Source organism: Furipterus horrens, unplaced genomic scaffold (assembly GCF_987537825.1).
Source record: "Furipterus horrens unplaced genomic scaffold, mFurHor1.1.pri manual_scaffold_6, whole genome shotgun sequence".
NCBI lineage: Eukaryota > Metazoa > Chordata > Mammalia > Chiroptera > Furipteridae > Furipterus > Furipterus horrens.
Window position 1 is genome coordinate 188,353,109 of NW_028327176.1, and position 26,199 is coordinate 188,379,307.

Here is a 26,199-nt window from a genome sequence, read left to right on the forward strand (position 1 = left end):
GGTTTGATTCCCAGTCAGGGCACATACCCAGGTTGTGGCTTCAATCCCCAGTCGGGGCCCATATGGGAGGCAAACAACTGATGTTTCTCTCTCACATGGATGTTTCTCTCTCATCCCCTCTTCCTCTTCCTCTTTCTTTAAAGCAATAAAAAACAATGTCCTTGGGTGAGGATTTAAAAAAAACAGTGGCTCTCCCTTCTCCTACTCCGCGCCCTGCCCACACCAGTCACTGTGTTTAATGATTTTCATGACAGATTTTTGCCAACCGCCTTCTCCAGGGAGCGGCTGCCTGGGTTATTTCATGTTTGTTTGTGTTATTTTGGTTTGTCTCTAGGTGGCTGTGCAAACTACAAGCCAAATACACTCTTTGTTCTTTCTCCGCAAGTGCTGACAACAATACAAAAGGACACTTTCACCCAGCAAGATGCCATGTTTAATGTTCATGTCAAAAGAAAATTGAGAAATGGTCCATGTTTTCTCTTTTGGGAGACTAGGGCGGGGTGTTTATCCCCCCAAATCAGCTCTTGCCTTTTTTTTTTTTTTTTTACTTTGTTTTTATCTTTGCCAAGACAGAAGATGAAAACATAAGCTGTGAAGTATGACTCTAAAGTAGTGACATGGGGCCAGAAGTGACCAAGGAAACTGTCTCCCTGTCCTGTAGCTATACTTCCTATGTGGTCATTACAACATGCGGTCCAGTGCGGGGCCCTGGAAGGCCTGGGGCAGGGGAGGGTGCGGGACTGGGCATTTCCCGGGGAGACAGTCCCCGTGATGCGCAGGGTGGTGACGCCCTGCTTGCTGTGGTGCCCGGCCTTGTGCTTCGCTGGGGGAGGGTTGTGAAACCGTGTAGAGTTGTGTCTTCAACGGACAGCTCAGAGCCTCAGGAGGGGCTCACATGCTTGTGGAAAGCCCTGCATTGCTATCCTGGGATGCACTTTTCTCACCCCCAGGAGCAGGGGATTGTGCAACAGGGTGTCCTCTCTCTGCCAAGAGAAGATGGCAGCTGGATGGCTATGCTGTCTTGGAAGAGGTCAAGAGAGGCAGACAGGCCAAGGCTGGCATTCCCTCAGGCTAGGGAGACATCCTTGGAAAGGGAGACTATTCATAAGCGTTCACTAGGTGAGGCAGATTAAATAACTGGGCGGGGCGGGGGCGATGCCTACGCAGTTGGGGGGAAAAGTAGAGTGGGTTCACCTTCCCCAGTTACATGAACGTTGTCTTGCTAGCTCATTGGGTTTCATCGCATATGGCTGCTTCTGCCTTAGCCAGTACTCCTGGGTCAGAAACCTCATGACTGTGCCTAGTAACACACTTCTGGCAGTTTTGCTTCCTGTTGCCCCAAGTTTAAGCTCTTCTCAGAGACTGTGGTTAGTAAGGGAGGAATGCTTCCCCAGGGGGCCCCAAAGTGGTTCTGTTGAACTGGCAGTGGGGACCAGGTGGGGCTCCTCACACCACTGGACCCAAAGGAAATCATAGAAAGTATATATCTTGGTCTCTGCCCCTACTTCCTGGCACCGACCTCCTAAATCCTTGCCCGTTCCTAAGTGATAAGAGCACTTAGGAGCATCTTTTATTCTAACACTTGGTCTTTAACCCCAGTTCCTGACACAGATCTTAAACCCCTTGGGATTTCCTGGGTGGTCGGGGGGTCTTTTGTTCTAATGAGGAGACTCTTTGTGGGCTCCTGAGTAGCTTCAGGATGGGGCCAGGCACCAGAAAGAGCAGCCATGATTAGAAACATGGCATTTTCAGCCTTTCTCCTCCCCCCAGCATCCTCTGCGAAGGCGAGAGGAGCTGGAGATGGTTATTGATCGATCCTGCCTGAGCGATGATGCCACCAATAAAATCTCAAAAGTATGCGGTTTGGAGAGTTTACAGGTTGGTGAACACATTCGCATATTGGGAGGGTGACACACCCCGACCCCATAGGGAAAGAAGCTCCTGTGCTGGGGACCCTTCTGGGGTCTTGCTCTATGTACATCTTCATCTGTATTCTTTATCACATAATAAACTGGTAAATGTAAGCCAGTGTTTCCGAGTTCTGTGAGCTCGTTTAGCAAATGATCAAAACTGAGAAGGGACTTGTTGGAACCCTGACTTGCAGCACAGGTGACAACCTGAGACTTGGGGTTGGCATCTGAAGCGGGGGCAGTCTAGTGGGACTGAACCCTTCATCTGTAGGGTCTGCACTAACTCCCGTGAGTGAGACAATTGAATTGAATGATAGGATACCCGGCTGGTGTGGAAGAATAATGGCTTGGTTGGTAGGAAAAATCCCCACGTCTTATGTCTGACGTATGGCATGGCTGCAGTGAGGGTGAAGGGAAACAGCTTTTCCTGCCAGGTCCCCACAGGCTGGGTAGACGTTCTATTTGCAAGAGGAAATTTGGTTGTTGAGTGGGGGTGGGGTGGGATGGGGGGAGCACTATGTCTGGAACCCAGAGGACTTGCTGGGTTGTCCTTAGTACTTCCATGTCCGTTGAAAATCATAGCAACCAAAGACGTGGAGGGCCACTGAGGATTCGGGCCCCTTTGGAACAAACGGTTGAGTCAGTGCATCAGATGGAGAACGTCAACCGCAGAAGCCCAGGCCGAGGACAGAGGAGGCGCAGAGGGGACAGTGAGGAAGGAAGGGGCACACTGTCCATCAGCTGAAGGGAAGTGTATATTTCTGCACGTGCTCTGTGTGTGTGTGCTTCTATTTACACATCCCTTCCCTCTCTTCCTTCTCTTTATGACTTTGAACAGGTATTGTTGGAGATTAACTTACCAGTTAGTCTTTAGGTAACACGATATTTGATGGGGACTGCGATTGACATTGAGAAATGGCCTCTTGTCTGCATTTTTTAGCTTTTCTTTTTTGCCTCCCTTTCCGCCTCATGTGAATTGATCAAATTTTCTCTCACCTCCTTATTTTCCCCTCTAATTGTCTGGAAAGCACACATTCTATGTTTGTTATTTTAGAAGTCATCCACTCATTTGTAACATGTCTAACTTGGCCTTATATTTTCCGAGAGATGATTTATACTTCTCTTTGCTGCTTGAACACGGCACGGATGGTTTAACTTCCTTCTGAAGCCTTCTCTTTAATCTTTCATAATATTCGCATCTATTATATCAGCTCCAGCCTGATTTAAGTAATACTCAACTAGTTTTTATTATCATCTGTACCAGCCAGTAACTATTTAGATTCAGCAGCTCATTTAACTGATTTTTTGGGGCCATCATTGTTTTTAAGGATGAATCTCCATCATCCCTTTGGATTTAATTTTTTTTTTTCTTGGTGAAGTAGTTTTTAGTAAATTTTTTCAGCAAGACTCTGTGGGTTCTCAACTCTCTTGGTTTTGTATGGATGAAGTTGTATTTATTTAGCTTTTACCTTTGAATTAATTTTGAACTTTGAATTTGCTAGACTTTAGATTTCTAAGATGAAAATCATTTCCCCTGGCATTGAAAAGTACTATTCATGGTCCCTGGCATCTATTATTGCTTCTTAAAAACGCACTGTCAGGTTAATTATTATTCCTTTGTAGCTCATCTGTTTTCGATTTAGATAACTTTCAGATTCTTATTTTTTTATCTTTGACATCCTGCTGTTTCCCTACCTTGTCTTAGTGCTTTTACCTGCCCTGCCCTGGGTTCGGTCTCCTTACACAATTTGCAGACTCGGTGTTTCCTCTCTTCTAAGAAAAAAATTCAGACATTCTCTCTTGAATACTGTCTCTGCCTCTTTCTCTTTTCTCTTATTTTAGAATTCCTTTTAGACACACGCTGGCCTATCTCATTCTACTCTTTGCCCTTCCTACTTCACACTTATCTTTTGGAACTACATTTTAGGTGATTTCCTCAGTTCTGTATTCCAATTCTCTAATCCTCGCTCCAACCATATGTAACTTTCTGTGAAACCCACCTATTGAGACTTCACATCCATGCTTTTTGTTTATTTTGTATCATATTTGTCTGAGTTTTTGGGGAAGGTTAATGTACCTCCCTCCTTGCTCCAGCCCTTTTCTTACGCTTTAAATATATTTAGAGTCTCTTCAGATTGTTTTACTGTCTCCAATTCTTGACATGAAAACATTCCCATTTATGTTCACTAACTGCCCTTTTATTTCCTAATGTGATTTGGATTCTCAACTGATTTTTAGAAAGAACTGCTTTCCCTGGGGTGCTATTTATTGCTTGTGGGAATATTCCCATGGAGCAGTCTGGTATTTCCCGGAAGCTTCTAGTAAAGCATCTAGAGGCATTATTGACCAGACACCTCATCTGGCATCTCAGGTGTGAGCCCTGGGCCAACCACCTGCAGGGAGGCGGGGATGGCCGTGGCCCATCATGTCTCCCCGATCAGACCAGACGAAGGGCATTCAGGTTCCTCGTGCAAACATGGGCTGAGGGGGAGGAGTGGACGCATGAATGAAATGAAGGTTCCATTAGAAAGGAAGACTTGGGATACAAGCACTCAAACGTGGAACTCTCCCAGAGATCTCAAATTTGCAAAGAATCACTCAAGAGTTAACAATCCAGTAGAGAAATTCTTCAGAGGTTGTGGAAGGGAAAGAGAAAAAATAATTAAAAACAAAAACAAGCATGGGAAGGGCCTATTTTGGTGGAGTATCATTTATTATGCTTTCCAGCAATGCCTTGCATTTTTGTGCAAGGAAACTTTGGTTTTCATTGCTGGTTATGGAGTAACACTGTATTCTTTTGCCTCTTCTCCTTCTTTTCACAAGCGAAACCAGCCAACCAACCAACGAACCGAGAATGAAAGCAATTCAACAGAGAAAATGTATGTACGACAGTGGCCGAATTACAGACCCGACGGAACAGAAGCGTAGTATTAGTAACCTGAATTATGTGGGTGTGCACTGGGATCCCTGTGAGGACTCACAGGCATTCACAGAAAGGAAAGCTCTGTTCACACTGATGCGGAGCTACGCTTCTGCCCTGGTCACGCACACGGTCGTGAAGTAACAGGGTCGGGAGCAGAGGGTCTGCCTGCCGGTTCTAACGCCATCATCAGCCCCCTAACTCGGCGTCAAGCCAGGGCAGCAGTGCCAGGGACAACTGGGTGAGGGGGGAGCTCTCTGAGGCTTTGCTGAGATGGGTCTTCCTTCCTCTGTTGCGTCAATACTGGACGGGCACCTACTATGTGTCAGAGATTATGCTGGGTGTCAGGGAGTAAGCGAAGTCCACACTCACTGGAGCTTACTGGAGATAAAACCATATTATCAGACATTCTACACGGGGTGGGGGGTGGGGCGAACACGAGTTTACAGTCATGAGGATGCAAAACACAGAGTTGCTTCTTGTATTACTGTCTTTAATTATTGTCTTATTGTCCACATGAACAGCTGTAAACCTACTTTTGCCCACCCCCTGTATTTTTAAAATCTATGGGTATTTGACTTTTTAAATATTTTTGAAGATATTTGTCACTTTGAAAAGTGAATAAATAGTAGAGCCGAAATGGAAACCCAGGTCTTTCAGCTCCAAATCACTCTTTGTATTTTCCACGGGTAACGCCATTGCCCTAAATAGAGATGGCAGGTTTGGTTTTAATAACCACGCAAAGCTTACGTTGAATGGGTCTCAGAGCCTCAGCTGACATTTGAGACTGGAATTCTTTATGTGTTTAGACCAATTCCCTTCTGGGTGGCATAAGCTCAGGAGATATAACAACTCAATTTCACCCTCTCCCTCCCCTGTCCCGAATAGAATGAGGGTCATTTCTAGTTGGTCAAAGAGCTTTCTGTTCAGTTGCTTCTTGGGATTTTTCTTTTTTTAAACAACATTTTTATTTTCTCTGGAAAAGGTCAGATAGTAAATATGTCTGGCTTTGCTCAACTGCTCAACACTGCCACGGATGATGTGACAGCAAGTGAGCGCAGCTGCACTTCAGCAAGACTTTCCTGATACAAGTAGGCAGCTGGCTGGGTCTGGCCCCCAAGCTGCAGTGTGCTGGCCCTTCTTGAAGAGAAACGATGCATATGTAAGGGATAAATATTCTAAAATTTGTTCCTCTGGCAGCTAGGACTTGTTTAAACTTTGAGTAACAGAGACCTCACACAATAGTGACCTGAACAAGAGGGATGTTTCTCTCCGTGAGAGGTGGGGTGTACCAGGCTGGCGTGGCAGCTTGCTGCTCTCCATCCGTAGGGTGTGGCCTCATTGTTAGGTTGGGGATGACGGCGTCCTGTCCCAAATAGGAGCATGGAAGAAAGAGGAGGTGGGAGGAGGGCACATGCTGGCTGACCCTTCTGGCCAGTTCCCGGAAGCTATCACATGACAGTTCCCTTTTCAGCACATTGGTCAGGCTGTCACATGGCTGCTGGTGTGTCACAAGGCCACATGGCTTGCAGCTAAATGCTGTAAGGAACTCTGGGATATATAATTTTATTCTGCACGGCCACGTGCACGGCTCATAATTCTGTGGCTGTGAGAGAAAGGGCAAGTGGATATTGGGAGCATCTGTCCCTGCCACATGGCTCTTCATTTTGCAGTGGGATTTCATTTGTTTCATTGCTAGTGGGATGCTGAATGGTGGGGCCCCTTATTTTGCTTGACTTTAATAGGAAGGCTGCCAATACTCCACTTTCAAGTACGATTATAGCAAATTTGTGGTAGAGGGTCTCTGGCAATTGAAGGGCATTTTCTACTATTTTTAGCTTGCTAACTACTTTTCATTCAGGATTGAAAAGCCTTATGATCTTCTGATGAGACAGGCCTGGCTATCCTTTCGTTTGGATAGTTTACTCTTAAAATAACCTTGGAACCATCGGAACGGAAAGTACAGGATTCCCCGTGTTGTTGAGCTGAAACATGTCGATGCTCCAGGGATAGCTGGCCATGCTGCCAGTGAGTCAGCCTGGAGGGCTCCGACCGGGGAGGCCAAAGCTGCCTTTATGAGTCACTTTCATGGTTCTCCACAGATCCCCGGCCCCGTCAGACTTGTTCGGAGCAGTGTGTTAGGATGATTTCCTATCCTCCTGCTGGAAACCATAAAATATCTCACTGGGATTGCAAGCATGGCGTTGGGCACCCCTCTTCCTGTTTGTAGGGCGTCCCAGCAGATGGTGGGAGAATGGATCGCTTGCCATTGCCATGGAACCCGATTCCACATGCCTTGTCAAAATCAGTCTCTCAGCACCTGTGCTTAAGGACCCCCGCATTCCCAGTGGAGCCTTCTGGAAATCACCTTTTGGAGCAGCCCTTTCCTCTCTGGCTCAGTCAACCCTCTGTGCCCCTAGGTTTGACCCGGACCTGTTCCACCTGCCTTCTCCTCCCTACTTGGAAGAGACCTGGATTTGCTCTTATTGGGACCAATGTCTTGCCCTCACTAAAGGGACCACTGCTGTGCTCTGGTCTTGGTGGCAGGGCCTTCCTGTGTGGGCGAGGCCAGGGGCCAGCTCTGTCTTGTGGGCTGTTCGCATCCAGAGGAAACATTCCCTTTGTTCCTGGGCTGCCATCCAGCGCCCATCACCATCACTGCAGCCTTCAGAGCCTCACCACGCGTGTGTTCGCAACGCCTCTGCTCCCTTATCGTGATGGGCAGCCATGTTCAAGGTCATGCCTGTTCCACAGGCCTGCGTCCTGCGGGGAAGCCCAGCTGAGCTGCAGCGGGCATCGGTGGGCAGGGAGCATGAGCAGGAAATGACCTTTCGGGGTCCTCGGCTACTGCGATGATCTGAGTTGCTTGTCACAGACAGATAAGCTAGCCCATCCTGACTGATACTGAAGGCTAAACAAATCTCCATGGTGAGACTTCGTAGACCCTCTGGGGACGAGGAGACTGCTTTTCCCGGGCTTAACCCATCACTCTCTTCACTGAAGCATCGGCTGGGCTTGAACTGCTGTTCCAAAGGCGGCCAATAAGTAAATGGTCGCTCATGTTTCTCCAGTTACACTGAAAGCGCCCCAGTGTACACGCAGGGACACGCGTCGCGCCCGGCACAGGATAAAGTTCGCCAAAGCTTCCTGGAAATTGAAAACCCTCAATCCATCCCTGCCCCTCTATCCCCACGCATGTGACAGACTCGTTTACTTATTTGCAGTATCAGTTTCTTGTTTCGTGACTCGAGTTCAGCACTTCACGGCTCCTGTGTGAGTTGAGTGAGGTCCCGCACCCCATTTGCCTCCGCGGTGCGCCCTCGGGGAGGCCACGGCTGCGTCCGGAAGAGCTGAGGAAGGCAAGAGAACAGGACTCCAGCGCCGACACTGGTTGGGAATCCCTGAGCCGTGGCGACGTCTTAAGGCCTGTGTGCTAATTGCAGAGACTTCTCCCGGGTCTACAGTTGTTAGAACACTTTCTGAAGCTCTTCCAAGTGGGACAATGACAACAGCTTCTTCAAGGACGGGGTTCTTAGGGGGACTGTTTTTCCTTGAAAGCCATTGCAGGAGAGAGCCAGCGTCCCGGAGAGAAGGCAGCAGCGCCAGGGGCCCCGGTTCCTGCTCGTGCAAGGACCTCGGGGCCCAGTTAGAAGGCGCGGAGGCCTGTGATTTCCGCCGCCCTGAGCTGTGAGGGGGGCGGCCCCTGAGAAAGAGCAGCGAGTGGGAGGACAGGAAAAGTCAAACCACAGAGTGGGCTTCTCCGCTGCCGGCACGGTGACCACTGTCCTTTCACTGGAGGGGGCTCGGGAGGCTGGGTGTTAATGTGACGGACCTGTCACGGTTTCCGTGGTAAACCGTGGGTTTTCCAGACCTTCAGATTCCAGGGCCCACCCAACGGGGGCCGCCCACCCTCCGAGCCCCGAGCCCCGATGCCGGTCTCTCTACCATCGCCCGGCTCACCCAGGAAGTGGGCTTTCGGCCCCTTCTCACGGAGAAGGGAAAACACTTCTCAGGCTGGATTTTGATTTGTAAGAGATTAAGGAAAAATTAATAATAAAGCAAGAGCTGCATGGGTCCAGGCACTTTCTTTCTGAAGTGGGCATTACAGGCACTTTCATCACGCCTGGCCCTGTGGCCAACGTTTCCTAGTCACCCTCTCTCCCACCCTTCCCCCGACGGCCACGCTCCAGTTCTGCTCCCGTTCACGTTCTGCAGAGGACGGAGCCGGCAGCTCCGAGGCAGAGTGGGGACGACCCCCCTCCCGCCCTGCACTGTGGCGCTGCCTTGCGTGGCCCTGTGGAACGTCCTGGCTGAGACAGCCACCTCACGGACACTAAACACTCCTGCTGAGCCGGCATTTCTTCACTCGTCCAGTGGCAGCCTGTCCAGCTCCCGCTCCGAGAGAGTCCACGACGGCCTCCCTGTGCCCAGGAGGTGCCTGCGGTCTGGTGCGATCCCAGGAGACCAGGAATCCCTGCGGGGGAGTCGCAAGGGTGACTGATGGCCCAGAGGCGGCAGTTGTTCTGGAAGCTGCAGGCATTCCTGTGCACGGTGGGGTGGGGAAAGGGCGGGCGAGCATTCAGACAGGAGGGGAAGTGCCCTCCAGGCCAGACAAGGCCTTGGGCTTTGAGCCGAAGGTGTGCGATGTGACTGACAGTTGGATGGAGCTGAAGGTGACACTGAGGACTGGAAGTGACGGGAGAGACGTGAGGTGGCAGGCTTGATGGGATCAAAGTCTCAGAGCCACAGGCTGGAAGACGGGGCCGGGCGGCCGGGGGTCAGCACCATCTTCCGACGAGACAGGATGAGGGCCTGGAAGGGGGCGCGGGCATGGGGTGGGCACCTGCTCTCGGTTACTGAATGGGTTGGGGGCGGTGAGGGGCAGGAGGACACTTTGGCCTCTGCCTGGGCTGCGCTGTTCATTCCCTCACTAAGGAGGACCTTCCGCCTTGACTTCATGTGTACACGGCCCCTAAGTGAGTTTTCCGAATAGGCTTTTTCTAAGTGGAAGGTGCTGGGCTTTACGTTCCCTTATTTCATCTGCTCATTTCTACTGTTTGTCTCTAGGATAGGTTTGCGAGTAGAACTCACCCCAGGGAACCCTGGGGCGGAGGAAGTCGGAAGCCATTGGAGAGATGGGATTCAACTTGGTACCAATGGCTTCCCCTTCCTTTCTGTCTTTCACCTTTCACCTGCCCCCACCCGCTGTGGGAGCTCCAAGGGGTTTCTGTCTTTCACCTTTCACCTGCCCCCACCCGCTGTGGGAGCTCCGAGGGGTTACTGAGTTTAGCGCTGAGGGGCGCGTAGTTTGGTGGAAAATCAGAACATTTGGCACTCGGTAGAAATAGACATGGGACATGCAGTGAGGAAATATGAACCCAGGATAATATCTCTTCCAGGACATCTGAATCACCAAGACTTAAAAGCAACGATTTTAGAGAACATGTGGACATAAAATGGGGAGGGGGAAGGCAAATTTAGATGCCTGTTTAGTTACAGTCCTGGGTAAAACTGGGTTACAGCCTCCTGGGACCAGATGTTTCTTTTATACTTCTCCCTTAAATTTTGTTCTGCAACCTTTTCACTCGCTCTGTCGAGAAAGCCTAGCCCAAACGAGTCACAGACATGCCTGGGCCCAGCTATAGGGGCCCCCATGCAGGAGCAGTGCAGAGGCTTGGGGGTGGGGCAAACCGGGTTCGAATCCTGACTTCTCTGCCTCCTAGTGCTGTGATTCAGGGCAGCGGAATCCCCCAAGCATTGGGGTCCCCACCTTCAAACTGAGAATAAAAATACCAATGTGGATCTGATTACATAATACAAAAATGTTCACACAGAGCCTGGCGCATAACCAGCAGGGAATAAAGTCCGTGCTCAGTCACCGAGCTCATAGCAACGGTGCCGTTTGAGCACTGGGAGGCACGCCCCAGGGTTTGTGGCCCAGCAGGGTCCCCTTCCTCAGATTCTCTCTGGAGAGAGGTGGCAGCCACTGTTTCGTGTGGTCATGAAACGGAGACTGGACCAAGGAGTCTGCAGCAGAGAGCTGGACACCGGGCAGCTCCCTTTCGGGTTCGGACATTACAAGCAGCGTGGAGCCCACCTAACATGACCCCAGCCCTCCCTGTCCCCACCCGTCTACCGGAAGCCTGTCCCTTCTGCGCATGGCAGGAAGTACAGCAGTCCTTTTGTTGACACTGAGCCACATAACTGCCCGCATCCGCTAGTGGGACAGTGGTCTGGCAGGGGACTGGTCATGGGGTTCCCCTCTGCAGGTAGGGCTGTGGGGGGCACACACGGAGCTTCGGAGAAAGAAAAGCTCCTTCTCGCCTCTGTGCTTGTCTGTGACTTAGTCTATTAATGCTCCCAAAGGGGAAGACGTGGTCTCAGAGGCCGGGTCTTCCTTTTTCTTTTCTTTTCTTTTCTTTCCTCCCTCCTTTCCTTTCCTTTCCTTTCCTTTCCTTTCCTTTCCTTCCTACCTTCCTTCCTTCCTCCCTTCCTTCCTTCCTTCCTTTTTCTTTCTTGCCTTTTTCCTTCCTCCCATCCTTCCCTTTCTTTCTTTTGTTAAAACACCACCCCTGCTCCCATCAGTCCACCCTAAGTACAGTACGTCACCAACAGCATGAGGAGCACTTGATCAGAGAGAAAGTGGAAGTGGGGGAGCCCTCAGCGTGGCCCCAGCCTGGCCCCGCCTGCCCGCACTCTGCGATTGGGGTGCCCACCCTACCATCCCCTTCCCCTCATCCTTACACCTAGGAGACCCTGTCAAGAGAGACCCGGAGCAAGGACTCTGTGACGGAGAAGTGAAGAGAACTAACGGGAATAGAGAGGTCTTTCCAGGCCGCCCCACTCTCCACAAAGTTCACTCCCTGTTAGCCGTTAAGTCACTACTTAAGTATAAAATGACTAATACTGTTGAGCACTGAGAACCTGACACAGCAACACCCCGTCTTCACCAACAGCCCACAGGGAGCTCGATGTCTTCATTTCTGTGGTGAGGGGGCATGTGCCAATGTGCACAGAGCTCGAAGTGGCTGCAGAGGAACCGAAACTGCCTGCCCGCCCCTCTGTCTGTCTCCAGCCTCACGGTCACTTCCAAACTCTGTGCTGCCCACCACGAAACCCGACAGCCTCAACGGAGGGGGGCAATCCAGCCCCTCGCGGTCAGCACCCCTCTCCCGAGAAAAGAGGATGGGACGCATGGCCTTTGGTAGTGACCCGCTGTCTCCGGGCGCGGGCTGGAAGATGGCCGCTGTGCGCGGGCAGGTGCTGGCACACGGAGGAACCCCTCTGCCCGGCGACAGCAAACGCAATATCCAGCTTTTACGCTACCGGATGGAAGCTGTACAAAAGGATTTTGACGCTTCAATTAAGATAAAACACCAACATTTATAAAGGATAGAATTCTTAGTAAAGTGGATTTCATTTGTATTTATTGCAGCTAATGTAAGGTAGCAAAATTTGGTTTTATGAAGATGATGAAATTGGAATCTACTGAGAGCGAATATATCCACAGATACCTCCATCTGGCAGTATAGTTTGTGATGACACAAACGTGCTGCTGCCTTGCAGAAAGGTGACCTTAAATGTAACATGACAAGAGGGAGAGGCACACATTCAGCTGCTGACTCAGAATGGGGGCCACCTGTCAGCTCGGCCACCATGCTGGTGGCCCCAGCTCCTCTTCCACCCCCACGCTGTTGCTACAGTAACGAGGTATGTTTGTTTTACATTTTTTCTGTTCAGAGATGAGTAATTTTTTAAATATAAAAGAATGTACAAAGAAGAAAAAAGCAATCATCTATAATGGCACTATCCAAAGATATCTGTCCTAATTTCTGTGGCTTTACAGTTTGTTTTGGTGAATAGTAGATGACAGAGCTTGTCTTCCTTCTTTGGTGTTCTTCAAAAACTTGTCTTGACTGTTTTTGCATGTTAAGAATTTAAGAATCAGTTCTACTTTAAAAATCCCCTGGGGATTTTGGGCACAACAATTAGACTTCACTATGGAGCCTTCCTATTTATGAATATGGCATAGTGCTCCATTATTCAAGTCTTCTTTCATTTCGTAGTTAATTAAAGCTTTCTCTATTTTAATGATTTTGTTTGTTATTGCAAACTAGATATTTTCTTATTTTTATTTTTACATTTAAAAATTTTTATTTCTAACTTTTTTCTTTTCTACTCCCCTTGATGTATTTTAATTTTGCTTCTCTATATTTTTGAGTTAAATGGTTGATTCATGTATTATAACTTTTATTTTTAATAATTGCATTAAAAATAAAATATTACATAACATAAGCTAGTTTTAAAACTTGATATCTAACAGTAAAACAAGAGATCTCATTTTGAAACAGTAAATTTATTTTTAATAATACAGTTGGAAGTTTTACCACAGTTATATTTAAAGTTTTTGAAAGCAAAGATAAAATGTATATATGCAATTATCTGCAGCTGAATAGAATTTAAGGGACAAGATTCACAATGAAAAGGATGTATATATCAATTGTGCAGTGACATGTCATGAGAATCTTTTCTGTTTCTATGAAAGTACTAATGTTGCATCACCTACATATTAAGTAATTACAACTTCATCTATTTTGGGGTTAATACAAGATTGTCATTTCTCCTTTGACGGCATTTTCTTCGAATTATGTTTCATAATCTTTAGCTTACTATGATTTGATTTTGTCAGGAATGAGAAACCCACTGATAGAAGAAGACAACTGTTGTATTTCCCTGAAATTTTAAGACGTATTCCTCAAATTAGAATCATTTTGCAATAACAGAAAATCAAAATGTCAACAATTTTAAATGTAAAAAAAAATCTCTCATCAATGTAAATTAATTTCACAATAAAAAATCACCTCACACCGGTCAGAATGGCCATCATCAATAAATCAGCAAACAAGTGCTGGCGAGGACGTGGAGAAAAGGGAGCCCTAGTGCACTGCTGGGAATGCAGATGGGTGCAGCCGCTGTGGAAAGTAGCATGAGGTTACCTCAAAAAATTAAAAATAGAACTATCGGATGACCCAGCAATTCCACCTCTGAGTATTTACCTGAAGAAACCCAAAGCACTAATTTGAAAAGATATATGCATTCCTATGGTAACTGTAGCATTATTTACAATAGTAAAAATATAGAAGCAATTTAAGAGTCCATCAATAGGATCTTGAATAAAGAGGATGTGGTACATATAAATAATGAGATATCACTCAGCCATAAAAAAGAAGGAAGTCTTGCCATTTGCAACAACATGAATGGAACTAGAGGGTATTGTGCTAAATGAAGTCGGTCAGTCAGAGAAGGACAAATATCACATAATTTTACGTATATGTGGAATCTAACCAACAAAATAAATGAAGGAACAACATGGAAACAGACTCACAGATACAGACAACAGACTGATGGCTGCCAGAGGGGAGGGGTTGGGAGGCAGGGAAAAGGTGCAGGGATTAAGTGCGAATGGGTAGTTACAGGATAGTCGTGGGAAGGGAAAGCGCCGCACAGGGAATATCGCCAATAATACTGTAAGAACTATGGATGGTGTCGGGTGGGGACGAGGCTTATCAGGGGGATCACTGCATAAGTTATTTAAATGTCAAACCAGTATGCTGTATACATGAAACTAATATAATATTGAATGGCAACTGTAATTGAAAAAAATTACTTAAGGACAAAAAAAACCCCTCTTCGTATCAATCTTAATTATACTCATCTTATTGTTGTTATAAGCACTTGATGTACAGCTATTGAAATTTAAAAATGTTATATTGATTTTATTACTTTTTAATGCATTGTATACAAAACTGGTTACGAGACGTAGAAAATGGTTTTAGAAGTAACTGAAATTTATTCCTGTCTTAGACATGCAAAAGGAGTAGATGTGTAGGTTCTGATAAAAATTCTCAAATATGGAATTCAATACTTGTAAAATCTTTGGAATTTCATGAATTAAAAATATTTCAAATTATATTTAAACATATTCAAAGTACAACAGCATTTCAATGAATCAATTTTTAAACAGGAAATCCTACAGTTGTATTTAGAAACTATTAAAATAAATAAATGAATTACAACTATTAATTAATTATAATTATAAAGTTGTACCTTTGTTTTACTCATTGAAGACTAGTTACAACTCCAGAAAACTATAAAGAGAATACAGTTTTGGATAACTGGTGGAACTCTGAAGATTTGGGGAGTAACCTCTTTGTTTGGGGATATAAGCTTGCCAGTTTATGATTCCACCCTTGGCTCAGAGCAGGTGCACTGTTCAAGTCCCCAGGTGGGTGGCCTTCAGCACGGGGACTCCCCTTCGGTGGGTCCTAGAATGCTCCTTCACCCGGCTTTTCTCCACTCTGTGTCACACCTGTCACGTGTCTCTCCTCGCCCATAGGAGCTTCTTTCTGGCCCTCATACAGCGGCCCTGCATCAGAGCGTGGGTCCTGGAGCCAGTCTGCTTGGGTTTAAATGTCAGCTTCTCCACCTAACATGAGTGGAGCACTGGGCAAGTCTTCCAGCCTCTCCTGGGGTCGTCATCTCTAAGGCGAGTACAATAATAGCACCTGTGCTGGGTTCAGATATTGGCCCTGATCTTCCCTCCCCTGCAGTGGTATTACCCATCCATACCCCTGACGGGGTCGCCTGGTGGCCAGAGTGTACATCCCGATGCTTGACTTTGGACTTGGCCTTTGGACTTGTTTGGACAACAGAATGTGAGTGTATGTGAGGCAAGCAAAGGCCTGAAGCAAGCTTGTGAGGCTGGGTGTGCCCTCTGGCACTTCTGCCTTGGAAGCACAAACCTTTGCGGTCCCAGAATATACTAGACACTGGGGAATGTATGAACTTGACCCATGGTGCCCAGCTGAGCCCAGTTAGATCAGCCACATGCTAGATGACCTGCAGATGTGTGAGCAAGAAGTAAGTGCTTGTTTTTGTAAGCTGTTATAGTTTGAGGTGACCTATTCTGTGTCATATTTGTGACCTTAGCTGACTAATCTAGTACCTGATGGATAGAAAATCAAGTCAGCTCCCGTATATAAAGGGCTTTGGGGCCCATCATACAGTCACTGCTCAGTGGGTGTTAGGGTTTGGTTCTCTCCAACCTTCTGTGCCGGGCCCTGCCTCCTTAACTGCCCCCGCCCTGTGTGACTCTCTTGTGAAAGGCACCCAGACATCCTACCATGGTCAGGACCCCAGGGTGGTTCCTCATAGAGCCCCACAGTCAGAGGGCTGGCAGCTGGACTGAGGGTCCTCTATGACACAATGGTGTCACAGTTTCTGACAGCAAAAGTAAGACCACTGCTCACTTCCGAGACGCTTGTAAAGAACGCAGGAATAGTGTTCACTTGTGCCATCTTTTTCCTCCCCGGAGTCACCTGAGCAGCCCCGATGACCTCTTCCTGTGGGGGCAGATCCCTTTTACAACGAGTCAATGACCCCAAGCAAACCATATTGAAGACCAGTTAAGTAAAGTGAAACTTAATGCCAGCTTCCCATGTCTTTACGGGCCCAAAATGAGCCAGGGTTTGTTTTTCAATAACAGCTAGTAATTCCCACACTACGCAGAAGTGTCGCAGCTCTGTGACCAGAGCAGACAGGCAAGGTGTGACGCGGGACCGTGCGGTTTCCCAGAGCTGCCTGTCGCAGGTGACAAAGTGAGGAGGACGTGCAAAGGGGTAAACAGGGCAGCTGGGCCATGGACGGGGCCGATGACTAGCAGGGGCTGTTTGATTTGGCACAAGCTAAATGGAGGTGGGTGACCAGGGTTGCTCCTTCAGAAGGAGCCAGCAGAGAAGGTAAGAGCAGGGGCAGCCATGGGAGTTGGGGAACACGCTGCAGCTGGGGATTTTATACATTTTTCTCAAATGAGTGCATTTCATGAATAATTCTGAATAAATGTAAATCCTGGTATGTTCGTTTCTATTTTAACTACTTGGATCTCATTGAAGACATTCTTTTGGCCATTTTGTCAAATTATTTTGTTTCAGACACAAGAAGAGTCTATCCATCCTGTAGCATTATTATAGTCATATTTTTTTTTCAAGCTCCCTCACTCAGAAAGTGAGTTTGCATTAAAGCTGTACTGAAACTTTAGTGTAATCTATGATTGCATCAAATAGTGACTGAGAAGAGTTAAAACTTAGTGAACTAATTGCATTCATGATTTTTAAAATATGTTATTATATATAATATTATGTTAATATGAGTTAGTATTGTAATTAGCTCCTTAATTATTTTAATAAAAATATAGTTTGAGACTTCCGGCCAAGATGGAGGCCTAGACAGACGCACTGTGTCTCCCTCCACAACTAAGAAGAAATACAACTACCTCAAAACTAGAGACAACCAGAAGCTCCAGAAAATTGAGCTGCATGGAAGCCAAAAAAACAAAGATATAAAGAAGAAATACTCACCCAGACAGGTAGGAGGGGCAGAGCCTGGGCGGAGTGGATGTGCTGTGGTGGCGGTGGCAGTGGCAGGCTGGCAGAAAGCACAGTCACACGTTTTAAAAAGTCAGGAAGGACACCTGGGGAGCGTTGCCAGCTCCTGACCAGACCGCACAGATCACGGTCCAAGCACCAGGGAAAATCAAGCCTCATTGCTTCTGACTGTGTAAACCAGTGGGGGGTGGGGCGGAGGAAGAAACTGCTGCTCTCTAAGCAGAGTCCGCTTATTTAAGGGGCCCCCACGGTCCTAGAACGTCCGCAGACCCACCCACTCTGGGAACGACGGCCAGGGCAACAGCTAGAGAGGCACCAGTCCCATGCGGAAGTGGGAGTAATGCCTGGAAAAGGGGTAAGTGCTGAGCAAGTGGCATTGTTCCTTCTCAGACCCCTCCCCCACATACAGCACCACAACGTGGTGAAACAGGCAGCCCTGTACTGATGAATCCCTAAGGCTCCGCCCCATACAAGGTAGCAGGTGCAACATCTTTACCTAAGGCACAGAGGCAAACAAACACAGGACCCTGTCATAATGAGGAGACAGAGAAGTATGGCCCAAAAGAGGGAAAGGATCAAGGTTCCAGTGGGAGAACTAACTGACAAAGAGATGGCCAACCTAACAGACAAGGAGATAGCCAACCTAACAGACACAGAGTTCAAAACACTGGTGATAAGGATGTTCACAGACTTGACAGATCTGCTTAAGTATGGAAAGTGCATAAGGGAAGAGGTGAAGGCTATGCTAAGTGAAACGGAGGAAAATCCACACAAAACCAATGGTGAAGGGAAGGAAACCAGGGTTCAAATCAATGATTTGGATCATAAGGAATAAAAAAACAGTCAACAGTACAGAATGAGGAAACAAGAATTGAAAAAAATGAGGAGAGGCTTAGGAACCTCTGGGACAACTGTAAACGTGCCAACATCCAAATCATAGGGGTGCCAGATGGGGAAGAGGAAGGACAAGAAATTGAAAGCTTAAGTGAGAAAATAATGAAGGAAAACTTCCCAAATTTGATGAAGGAAACAGACATAGAAGTCCAAGAAGCACAGAGAGTCCCAAAGAAACTAGACCCAAGGAGGACCACACCGAGATACATTATAATTAAAATGCCAAAGGTTCAAGATAAAGAAAGAATCTTAAAAGCAGCAAGAGAAAAGCAGAGAGTTACATACAAAGGGGTGTCTATGAGATTCTCAGCTGAGTTCTCAAAGGAAACTTTGCAGGCAAGAGGGACTGGCAAGAGGTATTCAATGTGATGAAAAGCAAGGATCTACAACCAAGGTTATTCTATCCAGCAAAGCTATCATTTAGAATGGAAGGGCAGATAAAGTGCTTCCCAGACAAGGTAAAGCTTAAGGAACTCATCATCACCAAACTATTATTATATGAAATGTCAAAGGGACTTAAGAAAAAGAAGATCAAAACTATGAACACTAAAATGACAACAGACTCACAACTAATAGAAAAACAATAAAAATAAAATTCAAAAGAAACAACTATCGACAACAGAACTTAAAAAAAGTAAAAACAAAAACAAACTAAGTACACAGCGAGAACAGGAACAGAATCATAGGTATGGGGATCATTTGGAGGGTTATCAGCTGGGAGTTGGAAGGGGCAGAAATGGGGAAATGGTGCAGGGACTAAGAAGCATAATCAGTTGGTACAAAATAGACAGGGGGATGTTAAGAATAATATAGGAAAGGGTGAAGCCAAAGAACTTATATGCACAACCCATGGACATGAACTAAGTGGGGTGGGATTGCTGGAAGGAAGGGAGGTACTGGGAAGAGGGGAGCAAAGGGAAAATAAATTGGGACAACTGTAACAACACAATCAATAAAATATACTTAAAAAGACATATATTTTGAATGAGAAGGATGCTGAGTTATGTTTCCCAGTGAACTCCAATTAGATGATCTGAAATCACTAACTAGATGGTTTCCTCTGGCTCCCAGTGACCTCCCATTGCCTGATCTAATTCCCAAGTTTCAGTGCTCATACATATTACTTGACTTATGTGTAGGGTGTCCATATAATTCATCCTCAAATTGGGATGCTTTCAAGAATGAAAGGGGCACTACTAGGAACAACACCAGGTCAACATCATGAGTGAGCTGGAACTGTCGTGGGCGAGCAGGATAAATGGGTACCTGACCTAATGGTGACATCTGACAGATTGACCTCTTCATGCGTTTCTTCACTTATGTCCAAAACATCACGTGGCCTGGGTTTCCTTCCTACTTCACAAGCCTCTCATTCTTAAACTTTTTGATGGTTCTTCATCTTCCCCCAGTCTGTTAATGCTGGTGCCCCCCAGGGCTCAGTCCTGGGTCCCTCCTTTTTCTTCACACTCACTGCTTTGGTGATCTTATTGGTCTCCTGGCTTTAAATATAATCTGTCCGTTGATGTGATGGTTTAAAATCCATGTCCCTGAATCCTTTGGTATATCTTTCCTCAAGAGGTGACACTTAATTTTACTTCTCTCCAGCGTGAACTTGGAATTGTTGACTGGCTTCTACTGAACAGATTATTGCAGAATTCAAGTTAATGAAATGTTATTTCCCAGACTAGGTTATAGAAAAACTCTGGCTACTGTTTTGGGTAATCGCTCTTGGATCCCCTGTCTGAGGTCAGCCAGATGCCATGCTGTGAGACAGCCCACGGGGTGAGGATTGAGGCTGCCGATAGCCGCGTGAGTGGACATGGAAGTGGATTTTCTGAGGTCTGCCAACAGCTATTTGAGTGAACTTGGAAGCTGATATTTCCCCAGACCAGCCTTCCCAGGAGACCTCAGCCCAATCAACACCTTGATCGCAGTCTCCAAGACACAACTACCCAGCTAAGTGGCTCCCAGATTTCTGACCCACAGACAGTGTGGAGTAATAAATGACTATTGTTACAAGTTGCTAAGTTTTGAGTAATTTTTTGCCTAGAAATAGACATCGATGCAGTCAACTCCTACCTCCATCTGTCCCCTCACATATACTTTCAAGCGTCTAACAAGCTTCTCAAACGCAACATGTCCAAAACTGAACTGCTTGCCTAGCACATCCAGAACCTACTCCACCCCCGCTTGTCCCATCTCAGCTGAAGGCCACTCCGTTCTCAAAGTCTCCCTTCCTCTGACACTCACCTGGAATTTGGCAGCTGGCCTTATCCTCAAAATGTACTCACAGCCAGTCACCTCTTACCAGGGTGACTGTACCTCTTGCTGCCCTTGGCGTCTCCCCTGACCCTAGGCTATTTTTACCAAAGGTCACCAGCATGACCTTGTAAAACACAGCTGGGATCAGTCTGTAGTCCTGTGATGCTCTGCTACCATCCTTTCGATGGCGTCCCATCTAACTCAGCAAAAGAGAAAAGCCCACTCCTCCTAAGGGCCCACAAGGGCCCCCCTGCTCTGTCACCCGTGACCCACAGACCTCACCCCTCCCGCGCCCACCTGTGCTCTCCTGCCCCACTGGCTGCTCTGCTGTTCCATCCACATTCCAGGTGCTGTCCAGCAGCCTCTGGGCCTTGACTCTCACTGTTTTCTCCGCCGGGAATGTTCTTCATCCTGACATCCACTTGGCCCTTTCATTTCTTCACAAGTTTGCTCAAAATTCCCTTTTGCAATGAGGCCTGTATCACCTCTTTTATTCATCATTGCAACTGAGCTCTCCCAAACTATGAATTGCCCGTTCCTTGTACCCAGTTCTGCTTCCTCCCGCACAAGCATGCACCACTTTCCAAAATACTGGATCCCTTCCTATGTTTCTTATCTGTTTTCTGCCTCCCCTTGCCTCCTCTATTGTCTTTCTTACCCCACGTGCCTAGGACAGGGCCTGATGTGTAGAGAGGCTCCACATTTCTTTGCCTAAACAAACGGTGACATCACTAGCAGCAGCATCTGGCGGCAGAAACATCAAGGCTAAGACCTCAAAAGAAAAGAATTTTCACGCATCTTATGCTCCAGACCAATTGGCAAGCATCCGTGTATACACTTCGATTCATTTGCTCATTTGCTGAACGTGGGCCCTTGGGGGCTCCTTCGGGTGAGCGTGATAACGAAGGGCGCAGGCGCTGAAAGCTGATGTCTGGGCCCCTGGTCTGGCCCCGCCCACGCTGTCTGGGTGGCCTCGGGAAGCTGCAGAACTTCCGCGTCTGTCTGCTGAACAAAGTACCAGCCTTTTACTGCTGAAGCATCCTAGGGCAGAGTCTGTGGTCCTTTCTCTCTCTCTCTCTCTCTCTCTCTTTTTATTTTTACATTCACTCCTTTGGTGATTTTAGCTGGTCTCATGGCTTCAAATATAATCCGTATATCAATATGATGGTTTTAAAAATATGTTCATGAATCCTTTGCAATATCTTTCCCAAAAGGTGAAGATTAAATTTCCTTTTCTTTGCGTGTGGGCTGGACTTACTGACTTGCTTCTTAGAACAGGCCATGGTACAGGGATAGGATGCCATTTCCTCCACGATGGGAATTTTTCCTAAAATTAAACGAGTTATTACAAGGGGAGGGCTTAGAACAGTGCTTGGCACCAAGGAAACACATATTGCTGTGTTTCCAACGATCGGCAGGTTTGCTCTTCAGGACAGCCCCTAAGATGCCCCTTTTTAATGAGCTGCTTTGGATTAGCCTTGAGGAGGGAAACTGTCCAGGTCGGGGAATGCACAGGTATCTGTTATTTGAGTCCGTAGAACCAGGCAGTCTGAGTTTCTCTGCCCCCTGCTGTCTGATAGTGTCGCCTTGGAGAGTGGGTGCCAGGATGGGCGCTGCCACGTGCGAAGTAGAGCCCGTGGTGAAATCTACACCGAATCCACAGTTTCAGCCTAAAACAATTAAAGCCATTGGTTGACCTTTGCAGAAAACATGAGAAATGTGCTCATCGAACTTTTATTTCAAAAATAATGATGATGCTGTATCTCTTTTATTCTAAACACGCTTTTTGAAAAAGAAATAAGACCTCTTGCAGAGCGAAGTGGATGTTGTTCTAAATAGGTTGGTAAATAGGTTGAGTAACGGCCTTCAGCTTGGAAGTTCCTTAAATATGCTAATACATTCATGACAATGTTCGGAGGCATTAAAAGCATAAGCAGGGCAGCCAGGCCCCATGCCCAGGAGGCGCTGCTCCTCAGTTTGATGTTCTGCTCCTTGAACAAAGCGCCTCACAGTTTTGTTTTGCCCGGGATTCCGCAAGGCACGTAGCCAGTCCCAGGCTAGTTACCAGCTGTGACCTGCTTCTGCCTCAGGGATAAGAGGACGTTTCAAGACCACATGGCCATGTTGTGAAATACCCTGAACTTCTTTGTCTCCTACCATTTATAGTAAAATGCAACCGAAACCATTTTCCTTTGGCCCTGGGGGCAAAAGGTGTGTCCCTGCCAATTACGGGCTTATCACTGATTTTCATCCCGGATGCCAACCGCACAGGTCTGGCTCAGAGTTCCCCGATGCTTTAAAAATCGGATATGTTAAACCATCTTTAAATCATTTCTTATTATACATAGTTGAATAGGGTACGAAGTATTGATATATCCTGAAAAGATATAGGAGATTCTACTCTAAATTAGGTAAATTTCCCAAATACACAGAAGTTTCACTCTTTGAATTAAAAGAAAAAGAAAGAAAACAATTAAACTAACGAGATAGTCATCATTCCTTCACTTAGTCCATCAAGGCGGGTGGATTTTAAATTTTCCTGCTACATCATCAACTCCTGGAGAGTTGGACCCCCTGTCTTACCCCATCAGAGTGCAGCAGAAAGCCTTGGGCAGAGCAGATCCTCAACCCACACCAGCAGCAATGAGCTAATAAACTGCTGACAACGAGCGTCTAGGCTAGTGGAGGAGACCGAGCTTTCTTCTCTTCTCTTTCAGTTTTGCACCGAAGGTGGGTCCCCAGAACCCTTCCTGGAAAGCGCTTGAGAAAGTGACTCCTTTTCATAGGAAACACTTCACACGTGCCAGCCCACTTCTAAGCTTTGTGGACGAAAAGAAGGTTCGGTGGGAAGTAACCTCATAGGGTGATCTGATCATAAGTTCCTAACTGGGCAGGTCACGGTGGGTAACGCCTTTCGTGAGAGGTTGTCCGCCAGCCCTGTCCATCACTCTCGTGCCTCTAGGGTAACACACCTTGGAAATACCTGAGGGGGCATTAACCTCTAAGAGAGCACACAATCTTGTCAACCATCCTGCCGTTGTAGCGCCACGCTGCTCTCCCTGTCCATATCATTTCCCTCCTCAGTTGCAAACACGTAAAAGAAGCTACAAAACTGTTATAGGTGGTCAGTTTGGCTCAAATAACCGCTGATAAAAATTCACTACAGGTTTGGACATTCCTTACGCGGACACTTTTCACCCCCTCCCCAGTCCATCCGACGAGGGAGATAGTATTTTTATCCCATTTTACAGATGAGTCGAGATTCACGCCAAGCTTTGTAGTTGTAGGTATGCTTTGATAGGGTGTGGAGCCTGGGCTAGAGCTGGTCACGGGGAGGGGCTGGGCCCCCCAGGGGGTGGGAGAGCAGGCACAGAGGCAGAAGGAGCAAGGTCCCTTAGAGGGGAGGGAGGCGGGCTCCAGGGCTGGGCTGCAGAGCATGTGGACATGTGCTATTCTTAGAAAGTGCCATGGCTCTAATTTCTCCTTTGGGGAAGAAGAAAAGGACCCCCGAGCTGCCATCCTTTGGAAGCAGGAGAGTGAATGCTCAGTCCCGGGCCCAGGGGGTTGGCTCTGCTGGGGCCCCGCAGCCAGGGGGGTGGCCAAGTCCAGGCGAGGTCTTGGGCCTGCGGTCACGGCTTGCCTCCGGCGGGCACACAGCACCTCTGAGGCATGTGGCGCTCACAGCTGGCTGATGCCCGGCTCTGGGCTCTTAGAGCTGAATTTGCTCAGCACCCCGCACCCTACTGTGGGTGGGCACAGCCCATTGTGAGGAGGGAGTTGGGGTGTCGCACTGGGGACCGAAACTGAGCTGCGGTTCAGCACGGGCTTGGGGCAGGCAGGCAGGAAGGGGCCGCTTCCCTCTCTCGGGATGTGCTGGGCAGGACTTCCCCTCCTGCTGTTTGTGTCTCTGGGGATTTCTCAGGGCTCTGAAAACACCACATCCCGGCCAGGAGGGATCTCGGGGGAGGATGCCAGGTGTGTTTTGAATTCTTTGAAATCTCTAAGCCTCTGAAAAAATAATCTTGGTGGGTAGGTGTGTGAAGTTCGTGAAAATGTTGCACATTTTCCTCCAAAGCTTAAAATAGAACTTTTCAAGAGAAATTAAATGAAAGAAGCACACCAGCCCAGCCCCGGCACCGCCGTCATCATCCAGGCAAAAGGAGTCCTTTCCCCGCGGCTGACGGGGCCACTCCAGTCTCTCCGGGAATCGGGCCCCCAGCTCTGGGGCCCCCTCTGCAGGAAGCCCCCGCTGCTGACAGTAGGCCTCGGGGCTCTCCCTACGGCGGTCCCACTGTTTCCGGGATGAATCCCACAAGCCTGAAGTCTGAATTCGGTTGTGCAGTAAAGACTCAGAAGCCGGCAGGCACAGCTCATTTCCAGAAGACGAACCCTGCCCAGCCCCGGAGGTGACCTTCTTCTAGAGATGGTCACTGCCCTGGGTCGTGGCGAGGTCTCCATGTGGCCAGGGAGTCACACCCTTGGTCCCTGTGGCCTGTGCCCCTCACTCAGTCTCAGGATATTCTCTTGCACCCAAAGCTGGTGGCCTGGCCAGGTGATTTCTGTCACCGTTCCTTGGTTGAGCTGCCACACTGGAAGGAGGCCAGGCCCCTCTTCCTGAGGGGATGTGGAAGGAGGATCGGAGTCTGCCCGCGGTGGCTTCTCCCAGCTCTGGCCTGCTCTGCGAGGGGGATTCTTTACATAACCCCAGCCTCTAAGCCCCCTCTCCCCAGCTCTGCCCAGAGGTGATGGAGGGCATTTCCTAGTTGGTGGGCGACCCTTGGTTCCATTCATCATTTGGGCAGAGCTAATATATCAAAACCTGTAAGGAAGGAACAGAGGTGGGAGAGGGTACAAAGTGGCAGAGGCTTGGTCTCTTTATCCTTCCCGTTCCAGCCAGGACAGCGGGAGGCAGCTCCCCGGGTTGGGGCGGGGGGCCGGGGCCCGGGGGCGGGGCGTGCTGGCGGCTCCGCCCGCTCAGCATTCACGGCCTGAACTGCTGGAAGTAAGGAATTTATTCGGCCCCATCAATGACCTTAGCTAGTAGTTGCCCGGCCAGGTGTCAAGGTCGGCTGTGTGTGAGCACCTGCGCTCAGAAAACCATGATGGATTAGATCGGGTAACTTTTACTCACATACATACGTGCACATGCGCATGTTCCGGGGAGTGTGAAAGAAAGCAAGAAGAAGACACCGCCAAGTATCTACCCACCAGTTGTCCTGCAGGCGAGAGGATTAGATTGCGCTTCTGTTGACACGGCCTCCCTTAATCTAATGCAAATATTGAGACGTCTAATTGCATATTTTCCCCAAGAGAAAAATGATGACCGTGGTAGTTAATGTTAACTCAGTTATAAAGTTTCTAAAATTCTGTTTTCACATTTGTTGCTGCGAATACGTTATACACATCTTAGCAACCCAGAAGGTCAGGCTCATATAGGATTTCTTTTTAAATGATGAGTTTCCCATTCTCCTCCGAGTTTTCTAACCATGACATGTGTCCCGTTGTCCAAGGCACGCAGCCTCTAGGGTGTCACTTGTCCAACGACGGGGAGGACCAAGCAGTGCTGTTAGGCGGTGGGGACTTGGAAAGATCTTGCCTATTCCTAGAGGGCAAGACAGGGATGACCTGTGACTTACCTCGCCCAGTGATGCCCAGCCAGTTCCTGAAGAGGAGGCGGAGCGTCTCCTGGGTCTTGAGGCCCGGAGGGTTGGCACCCGGGGCTTGAAGGACTGGCTCACCCGGCTGCTCTGGCAGGTCCAGCTCCGGGTCG